The sequence below is a fragment of the Rhinopithecus bieti genome, unplaced genomic scaffold (assembly GCF_001698545.2).
Source record: "Rhinopithecus bieti isolate Rb0 unplaced genomic scaffold, ASM169854v2 scaffold_37657, whole genome shotgun sequence".
Lineage (NCBI taxonomy): Eukaryota > Metazoa > Chordata > Mammalia > Primates > Cercopithecidae > Rhinopithecus > Rhinopithecus bieti.
In genome coordinates, this window is record NW_016815825.1 from 641,003 (window position 1) to 649,908 (window position 8,906).

Sequence of the window (8,906 nt, forward strand, 5' to 3'; positions counted from 1 at the left end):
AGAGGAAGCCGATGAATCTGAACATGAACTTTTCTGGACAACGGTGCTTTCTGCAACCCCTGCCTTCTGAGCCATCTTCTTCTGAGCCTTTCTATAACATGTGGAATAAGCTATTTCACTAGAGGACCCCAACTTTCTCATCTGCACTGGCTGTATTAGCATCAAGAAATATTCAGAGGTCCACCTGGAACTGCCAGCTCTTTTTCTTTTTCCTGATGCCTAGTCCAGCCCCTGGACTATCGCTAAAGTGCCGACAGACTTGCTCGTATTCCACTGGGGTCATTATTCTAGCCTTGGGCACAAACTCCTTTCCTTTCTCTCCCCATCTTTATTCCTTCTTATTCCAAAGAGTTCACCCACCAGAGAAAAGCCACTTCAACCTCCTTCATGTCTTTCTCAACTCATCTCTGTAGTTTCTTTTATTTTTTACCTTCTTCCTACCAACGTATAGAAAAACAAATCATCCTTCTGGCAGAAATTCTTTCACTGTATCTTTGGTCTTTATTTTGCTCTTTTAGGGACCTTGCTCCAACACTTAATCTCACTTTCTCACATTTTTAACATTTTTATTACCCTGGATAATTGACCTTAGCTTGGGAGCGTGCATAATTTTCCATTATCCAAAAAATGCCTCCCCCTTGATTAAGTTTTTCTGTCGTTCTGTTACCTAATCTTGTTCCCACAGCTGTGGGTTGGTCTGCCCTCTAGGGTACTGCCGATAGAACAGAATCACAGAGATCCAAGCTACATTTAATTCAAAGGGTCAGTTTTATTTTACAAAGTTAAGAGTTCTGGGTTATTTGTGCTGAAGGAGGCAGTTTTGAACTGAGGCCAAAAAAAGGGATTGATGATATTTCCCAGGCTACAATGGGACCTGTGTGACCTTGCTGCATACAACCAGGCCCAGGCAGAGAAAGACAGAATGAGAACGAAAAAGCAGAGCTCTGACTGCATCCACCAGGGCAGAGCTACTCAGGTCTGCTTGCTGTATGAGAACTGAAAGTGCAAGTCAGGCTCACTGCACCTGCATATGGGGAAGCCAGAAAAACCGATTCCAGACTTCTGAGACACGGTAATCCCTTGCGTTATTTGTAACTCTTTATTGTGGACATGTTCAAATAGTCACAAAATTTAAAAAGGAACCAAATGACCCATATCTTAATTTCATCAATAGCCAACATCCCACCCTTCAGGTTTTATCTCTCTCATCTCACATCTTTTTTGCTAGAATATTTAAAAGCAAATTCTAGACAAGATACAATTTTACCTATCAATGCTTCAACACAGATTTCTTTCAAAACATACAAAACCAAAACAAAATAATAACTGATTCCTCAATATATCTAATACTAATCCATGTTTCATTACCCCTGTTTTCCCCCAAAGTATATTTATACAGTTTTTTTTTTCTTCAAATCAGGATCAGAGGAAGCTCCATGCATTGCATTTGGTTGATAAGACTCTTAAATTTATTTTAATCTAGAAGAGCTCACCTTTTCTTTATTAATTGCCATTTCTTTGCTGAAGAAATCAAGTGAAGTCATTTGTCCTGTGGAATTTTTCACATTGCAGGTCTGGCTGTTTTAATTCCATTTTGTTATTTATCACGTTCCTCCAACCTGCATATCTGCAGTAACTTGGAAGGTAAAGCTAGAGGTTAGATTAGATACAGATTATTTGTTGTTATTTCTTTCTCCACTTTCCTTTCCCTTCCCTTCCCTTCTCTTCCCTTCCCTTCCATTCCTTTCCCTTCCCATCCTTTCCCTTCCCTTCGCTTCCCTTCCCTTCCTTTCCCTTCCCTTCCCTTCCCTTCCCTTCCCTTCCCTTCCATTCCTTTCCCTTCCCATCCTTTCCCTTCCCTTCGCTTCCCTTCCCTTCCTTTCCCTTCCCTTCGCTTCGCTTCCCTTCCCTTCCCTTCCATTCCTTTCCCTTCCCATCCTTTCCCTCCCCTTCCCTTCCCTTCCTTTCCCTTCCCTTCGCTTCCCTTCCCTTCCCTTTTTTCTTTCATTCCTTTCTTCCTCCTTCTCACCCCTCCCTCCTTCATTTCTGCCCTCATGGTAGCAATATTGCAAAATATAAGTCATAATCACAAAAATACAAGTCATAAAAAAGTGTCCTTTGCAGGGACATGGATTTAAAAAAGTGAAATAATACCTTTAGTGTGTTGAAAGAAAATACTTGTTTACCTAGAATTCCATATCTAGAAAAAGTAGCTTTTGAAAATAAAGGGGAAATGATGACCTTTAGAGGTAAAGAAGAGATAAAATGTTCACCACTGAAAGGCCTCCACAAAAGAAAATTCTAGGGAACGCACTGCAGGAAGAAGGACAATCATGTCAAATGGATAGTCTTAGAGACAAGAAGAAATAATGAGTGCAGAGATGGTTGTAATTGTTACAGGTAGTCAGACAGTCATAAGTGGGCCAGAAGAGGGCTCCCCCTAGTCACCCACCAGGAATGTCAGGTGATCATCAGTTTTTGGTTCAGCAGTTATCATATTGCCTCTCTAAAAATGATAACTTGGCAGCTAGCACCAGGGAGAGACAGTCTTCTGATTTCCCAAACAGCTGTCACACTAAAGTGTTAATTGAACACAGGCACCAGGGAGAGGCAACTTCCCAGAGAAAAACACTTCCTCAACACAGTGTGCATGCTCACCAAGCATAAAGAGGGCACTGTGCATGCAGGCAGCCCATCCTAAGGGAAGCATCATGGAAAAGGGGCACAAGAAGCCACAGATGGGCCAGAACATGAAGTCTTAAGATCAAGGTTAAGCATTGCATTTGCCCTTCAAGTTTCCCTCCTGAGTCTCCTCCAAGTGTACTTTCCTTTCTTTCCTGCTCTAAAGCCTTTTAATAAACTCCTTTAAATAAGCTATTTAATAACTCCTGCTCTGATGCTTGCCTCAGTTTTCTTTTCTGCCTTATGCCCCTCAGTTGAATTCTTTCTTCTGAGGAGTCAAGAATTGTGGGTAGTTGTACACACGTACGGATTTGCTGCCAGGTAACGCAGATACCTTCTACTCCTAACATAATGATCTAGGTAAAGCTAAACAAAATTGACTGTGTAAAACAATAATTATAATGTCTAGTTTGTGGCTTTAAGAAACAAGGCAAAACCTAAACACTGAGAACTATTGATACGGCTCTGATGACTGAAGAAACACCAGGGGCCTTTGCCTCATGCTGATTTAGATAAAATGACACAGACACAAGTGGAGTGGTTTTAAGGAGCAGAGAGTTTAATAGGCAAGAAAGAAGAAAGAAGCTCTCTGGTACAGAGATAGAAGGGGGGGACTCTAAGCCAAGAGAGGAAACCCTGAGTGCCGCAGCAAACAGTCAACTGTATTAAGAGGCTGGAGGAGGCAATGTCTGATTTGCACAGGGCACAGGGGATTGGTTTGACCAGGTATGTCATTCACATAGCCTGCAAAAAAAACTGGCCCTCCCACCCTAGCCTTTTAATATGCAAATGCGGGGCACCATGATGTCCTGCACATGCAGGGTTGTCTGGGAGTGGCTATGACTCTCGGCAGATGGGGTGACAAGGAGAAGAGGGAGGGAATCACCATACTGGATGAACCCAGTTTCTCATGGCCAGCATTTGCATATCAAAGCTTGCTGACTGACCCTTTCTGCTAGACAAGAAATGTTTTTGGAGCCGCTTTAAAAGAAATAAAACCTTTCCAATGACCCCTTATCCATTCTATCTGCCTAAAATAATTTCTTAATAACTCCTATAATATTTCCCCCTGAGAAGATGTCATCCTCACTACTGTTAGGGAGCTTTGGGCCACAACTCTTTCTGGCTACTTCCTGCTGCAAAGGAGCATTGAGTGGGAAGGGAAGAGTAGTTAGGGCTCCTCCTGGGGTCCATCTAAGGGTCCTTGGCAGAATGTCATGTCCATAGGTGGTTCTGTTTGCGGCACCATTTGGCGTTTGATTGCTTCCAGACAAGAGGAAACAATTCGAGTTATAGTATTGAGTATACAAGGTCCGAATATTAATGCAAGGCATACAAGCAAGAGGGGGTTTAATAAAAGAGCTAACCAATTCCATAAAGAAGACTGGAATTCATTAAACAGGGTTTGTAGCCACTCAGGGCTGAAGGCTGCATTTTCTCTTAGCCTGTCAATAATTTTGATTTGATGCATTTTCTCTTAGCCTGTCAATAATGTTGATTTGATCTTTGAGTACCTGTAGATTTTCCTTTACTTTACTAGAGGTGTTAATCCAGAAGCAGTACATTTAATTTAAAAGTGCACAGGTACCTCCTACTTCAGCTGTAAGGACATCTTAGGCCCATCTATTTCGTACTACTACTGAGGCTAAGGAGTCTATAGATTGTTGTGGTGCCTCTGTGGCACCTACAGTTGCCTTCCATCCTCATTGCATCATAATAGAGATATTAAGTACTGATCTTTCAAGTAAAGGGATGCCTGTAAACTGGAATAGACCTCTGGCTATGGAATTTTCCATCCATGGCTTTTCTAAGATGGGATTGTCATATGCATGCCCTCCCCAGTCTGCCCTTTCAGTTAAATCTACATATTAGGGTATAGAAATGATAGTGCTCTTTGTCCAGCATATTTGAGATACTGTAGTTTCTAGAAAACAGTCTAAGTTAGGGATATCCCCAAATGATGCTGCCATCTCAGTAGAATTTAAAAATAGTAAGTGGGAAACTACTGCTACTATAGTACAGGTTCCCTTCCAATCCCTTGGTAGGATTAGGTGGCCAGGAGCCACACACACACACACACGCACACATACACACACACTATATATGTATATGTGTATGTGTGTGTGTATATATATATATAGCCCCATTCCTTGTAGGGATGATCCTAAGTTGTGCCTTGTGAGAGACACCAGCAGATTTTTCTCATATCTTAGAAGTTTCCCTTCTTTACATGTAATAGGGGCATCCTTGGGATCAGGACATCCATATTTAGGATAGTCATTTACAATGCCATTTGGAATTTGACATGCCAAGTGAGAAGAAGTGCTGCAAACAGAACCACCTATGGACATGACGTTCTGCCAAGGACCCTTAGATGGACCCCAGGAGGAGCCCTAGCTGCTCTTCCCTTCCCACTCAACGCTCCTTTGCAGCAGGAAGTAGCCAGAAAGAGTTGTGGCCCAAAGCCCCCTAACAGTAGTTAGGATGACATCTTCTCAGGGGGAAATATAGGAGTTATTAAGAAATTTGTCCACCTGACAAATGGAGTTTTGAAGAATTAGAGACATAATATGCCCTGGCCAATATCTCAGATGACCCTTGTGGCAAGGGCTATCAGTCCAGATGTTTCCAGTTTGTCCACAGATCTGTAAGCAGCTACTATTAGCAAACATAATACATGGGTCTGGAATTCCATGAGGGGGCATGTTTGGAAAGGTCCATGTGTTATTCTTTACATTATAGTCAAGGTGGTTACTTAGAGCATGCTACTCCCGTCGAGACTTCCAACCAGAAGGAAAGATTAGATTCTGAAAGCTCCCCACTAGGCCTTCTGATCCTTTTAGATGACCCTTGTTGCACTCTCCTCCCCGACATCTTTGAACTATCACCAGTTACAAGTGTGATGTTACAATATCTGAGATCTCCCAAATATGGCCCTTTCTCACTGCTTTTTAAGCAGAGGGAGGCATTAGTCAACTTTTCCCAGCCTGAGGGTGTGAGGAGAGTGTTCTTTGGCACTGGGGGAAGAGTGTTCTCCTGAGAGGAGTTAGTTATGCAGTTAAAAGTGCTCCCATACTATGTCCCATTGGGTATTTCCTGCAGAGCTAAGAGTGAAGTGGAGAGAGCAGCCTATACTGGAGATAACGGAGCTGGAGTGGCTGATGGTACAATTGGAGGGGGACTGGAAGGATTGTGACATTCAATATCTGTCTTAGATTGCTCCTCTGGAACCTCCTTCAGCTCTGGGGAACTATTCCCTGTCGGCTTGCCTGCCATGGCTGCTAAAAGAACTGGGTTGATTGTACAGAGCTTGTAAAGGTCTGGGTTGTCTCACAGGGCAAAGACAGTCTGCACATAGGGGACCTCAATCCATTTGCCCTTCTGCCTGCCGGAAAGATCCAACTGTTGGATAATATTAAAACCAAGGCTTCCCCCAACAGGCCACGTTTGTCTGTCCCCAAGATAGTAAGAAGGACATGTCCTTGTGCAATAAAATATGAAGGGTTTTTTCTTCAAAGTCTCAGAGTTGAAGGAGTCCCAGTGCTTTGCTTTAAAATACACTCCAGGAGAGGGCATGCTGAAGACAATCTGTTACCCATCTAGAAAGAGAAGTGAGAATAAAAGTGTCCTTTTAGTCTCCTTGCTTTCTGTATGTTACCCAGGTTGGAGAAGAAAACAGTGGGGGCGTCCCTCCAATTATTCCTTGGTCCTGGCACCCTGTTAAATGTGCTGCCCATGACTGTAGGTGTGATCCTCTAAGCCATGGCACCAGAGGAACTAGACTTTTGAGACCTAGTCACGCTTACTCAGGTAGTCCTAGTCCTCTGTCTATTATTTCCCTTCGACCTCCTAGACTTGTGTGATCTGTGTGCCTCCCTAAAAATAAAATGGATCTCAGGAAAAACTGTATAATTGGACAAGTCCCCTTTAATGGCAAGGCATACTAGATTGAACTCCATATCCTGCTGTTATGGCCCATGCTAAAGCGTTTACCCTTAGAAAAATGGTTCCAGTTAACTTCTGGACTTAAAATCCCCTTACTAGTTAAGTACTGTCTTAATCGGAGACAGAATAGGTGCCTTAAAGGAACGCAGGAACCTAATGGCCATTTTCCTGCTGATGGGACAATACTGAGACTCAAATTTGGCTATGGAAGACATTTAACTCCTAACTGTTGAGAGCAGAATTTTCCCATTCATGGAAGAGGCTTAGAGCCTGATTTCCAGTGGTGCACAAGGAAGCTCATGTTACCGTAAAAAAAAAAAAAAAAAAAAAATTGCCTCATGAAGAGAATTTCTATTTCCAGTAGGTAGCGATGTTGACTTACAAATACTATGTGCTCACCAGAGGAAGGGTAGGGGGGTGGGGGGGCGGAGAGAGAGAGAGATTGTGGGTGAGGGGAACAGAAAATTGGAACAGCATTCCTGAGCTACTCTCCCAGTTACTAAATTCCCACACATTTGACACACACACAGAGTAAGAGACTACAGATAGGAAAAAGGAGAGTTTTTGGACAGGATAGCTGGGGATTCTCTTCCAACACCCGAAACGTGCTGTTGGAGGCTGAGTTTGGTCCAGAGGCCTTTGAGTAACGCCAGGGTGTGCCCTGGCCAGAAATTCTCAGTTGCCTCAGAACTTTTCCCAGCCATGGTGAAGTCTTCGCACAGAAGGAAACTGATTCAAAACATGGCCAACATTCCTGATGACCTGTGGGTATTCGGGGGTTGACCTGTGGGTATTCAGGGGTTCTCCATGTTCTCACCAACAAGTCTGTCATCTGTATCTTTAGAACAGCAGGCATGATAAGCCTATTTAACCAGCTGATGGATGCCCATTGATTGATTCGATTTGATTTTAAAATAGAGGCTAAGATCACCTCAGAATGATAGAACAGATTTTAAGCTCACTCCCATACTTACCACGCCGTACCTTGGTTTCCCACTCAATGCACTAAAATGATATGGCTCTGATGACTGGAGGAATACCAGGGTCCTTTGCCTCGTGGTGGTTTAGATAAAATGACACCGACACACGTGGGGTGGTTTTAAGGAGTGGAGAGTTTAATAGGCAAAAAAGATGAAAGACGCTCCCCGTACAGAGACACAGGGAAATGGGCTACAGACCGACACAGGAAACCCCAAGAGCGGTGGAAAACAGTTATGCTAGGAGGCTGGAGGAAGTGATGTCTGATTTGCATAGGCCCAGGGGATTGGTTTGACCAGGTATGTCATTCACGTAGCCCACAAAAAAACTGGCCCTGCCACCCTTGCCTTTTAATAAGCAGGAAGCCATGATGTCCTGCAAAGTGAGGTTATCTGGGGGTGGCCATGATGCTTAGTACACAGGGTGACAAGGAGAAGAGGGCGATAATTGTCATATTGGATGGACCCAGTTTCTAATGGCTGGTATTTGCATATTAAAGCTTGCTGGCCTGGCCTTTCAAGCCACTTTTCTGCTAGACAAGAAACATTTCTGGAGCTGCTTTAAAAGAAAAAAAAACCTTACCAAGGACCCCTTAAACTCTGTATCTGCCCAAAACAATTTCTTAATAACTGCTATAATACTATTAGCACTTTGGGAGAAGTGATACTGTAATTAATACAGCAAGATCTTTGCATTTGGGAAGCGAGTAGACACATTGACTAACTTTGGCTGTGTTAAATTTCAGTGTGAGAACATCAAGAAAAAATATCTCAAAAAATAAACTTAAAGAATTTAAAATCGAAGGCAATGGAAGGAAAATATGGAACAAGAAAAAGAGAGCATAGGAGGAGTAGCACAGAGGACATGGGTAAGTTAGTGTCAATATTATTTATCTTTAATTGGGTTATTAGATAACAAGTGTTTATTGTCTTAATAAACAAGCAAACCAATAAATTAGGCAAAGGAAGACTTTGCTTAGACCAGTGATGAGAATCTGTCATGGGGGGGGGAGGCGGAGCAAGATGGCCGAATAGGAACAGCTCCAGTCTCCAACTCCCAGCGCGAGCGACACAGAAGACCGGTGATTTCTGCATTTTCAACTGAGGTACTGGGGTCATCTCACTAGGGAGTGCCGGACAATCGGTGCTGGTCAGCTGCTGCAGCCTGACCAGCGAGAGCTGAAGCAGGGCGAGGCATCGCCTCACCTGGAAGCGCAAGGGGGAAGGGGATCCGTTTTCCTACCCAGGGGAACTGAGACACACAACACCTGGAAAATCGGGTAACTCCCACCCCAATACTGC

At 43.4% G+C, this 8,906-nt stretch overlaps 1 long non-coding RNA gene across 1 annotated transcript in view; it reads left to right on the forward strand.

Moving 5' to 3' along the window:
- The first annotated feature begins 959 nt into the window (after positions 1–959).
- The window catches only part of LOC108516520 (uncharacterized), a 37,164-nt gene continuing 29,217 nt past the window's right edge, over positions 960–8,906 (forward strand). Inside the window, exon 1 of the long non-coding RNA XR_001881851.1 lies at positions 960–1,072. This is a non-coding gene — a long non-coding RNA (uncharacterized LOC108516520). The remainder of the gene's footprint in view (positions 1,073–8,906) is intronic.